Raw genomic sequence first — 1,336 nt, forward strand, 5'->3', positions numbered from 1 at the left:
GCTTATAATAAACCCATTTTTTTGTGTGTTTCATTTAATTAATGAATTTTGTGGTTCGTGAGTTGTTTAAATCTGACAGTTTTCATCCCAAGGGCAAAAAGTTTGGACACCACCTATCTAGAACATTTCTTTTCCAGTGAGATGTTGCTGCAGCAACAAAAATTAGTTTCTGTTTTTACAGATATCTACCAGGATTTGCTCAGGTTTGTCTGTAACTCTGGGAGGATTATTGAAACTAACGCGTTTCTTGATTAAATTAAAGTTCACCTTCAGCTCTTAAACACTGCCATGTTTATTAAACCCTGAGTTTTGTCTGTCAGGCATTAGCAGAAAGTATAAGTTGCTGCCTGACTGCATTATGCTTATGACTAACGTCCAAGCTATGCACTGCTTCCTTCAAACCTCTCCTTGCAAAAACAACAACAAAAAAATTTAAAGGTGCCAAGGTTTTCTAAAACCCTAAAAATCAAGATGCAGAACACTAAAAGGAGACGATCCGTTTAAATATTAAATCCCCAACTTTATTCCCAAATGTAAACATGCAAAAACACAAAATCTTACCAAGTATCTTTGGTCCAGCTTCTAGTGCAAATATTTTAATTCTTAGGGAGATTATTTCACTTAAAACAAGACATTTTCCCCATATTAGTGAATTAATCTGTCAGTGGAACTAGAACTTTTTCATCAATATTAAGGAATTATTGACTTAAAACAAGTTTATATACCTTGCTGATAAGTTACTTACTTGTAAGTTAGTGTAATCTTATTTCATGTGTACTAAGGCATCTACATTAGAAACTAGACCAAATATTCTTGGTAAGATTTGATGTTTCTGCAGTGAACAGATCAGCTACTGATTAGAGTTCACAAAACTTCTGATTAAATGTAATTAAAAAAATACAGCCACATCTGCTCTCAGTTACTGATGTTTTATTTTGAAGTCAATAGCCTGCTGCTGTTTTAAAAGCAGTGTTTTGATAATTTCCCTTCTTTGTTGAAAATTTTACTGAGAACTTGTAGAAATAAGAAAGCTGGAGAATCTGATGATAGATATTTTCTTCAACAACAATATCAGAAAATGATTAAGTCAGCAGTTACAGAAATGCCTCAAATGTTTGGAATAAACCTTGGGGATTTTCAAGGCTGTATAATTATAATTATTGACTCTGGAAACGAACAACAAGGTGCTTCCAGTGGGAGTAAACGGCGTAATCTGTATATTTATTCCCTCCTGTTTTTGTGTTTTCTTTAACCCATTCTCAGTTCAGCTTGCCAACATTTTAAGCCGTTATGAAGTGAAAACATGTTGATTCAGTCTCCCTTACATTTCAGATGT

The 1,336-nt window shown here is 33.7% G+C and overlaps 1 protein-coding gene and 1 long non-coding RNA gene across 5 annotated transcripts in view; both read right to left on the reverse strand.

Annotated features, from left to right (window-relative positions):
• LOC103154466 (ADP-ribosylation factor-like) overlaps window positions 1-1,336 on the reverse strand; it is a 21,698-nt gene that overhangs the window by 5,803 nt on the left and 14,559 nt on the right. The gene's annotated exons all lie outside the window — the stretch shown is intronic.
• Window positions 34-1,336, reverse strand: part of LOC107833450 (uncharacterized) — a 1,964-nt gene continuing 661 nt past the window's right edge. The window contains exon 2 of the long non-coding RNA XR_001659199.1: window positions 34-113. This is a non-coding gene — a long non-coding RNA (uncharacterized LOC107833450). The remainder of the gene's footprint in view (window positions 114-1,336) is intronic.

Source organism: Poecilia formosa, unplaced genomic scaffold, assembly GCF_000485575.1.
Source record: "Poecilia formosa unplaced genomic scaffold, Poecilia_formosa-5.1.2 Scaffold387, whole genome shotgun sequence".
Classification (NCBI taxonomy): domain Eukaryota; kingdom Metazoa; phylum Chordata; class Actinopteri; order Cyprinodontiformes; family Poeciliidae; genus Poecilia; species Poecilia formosa.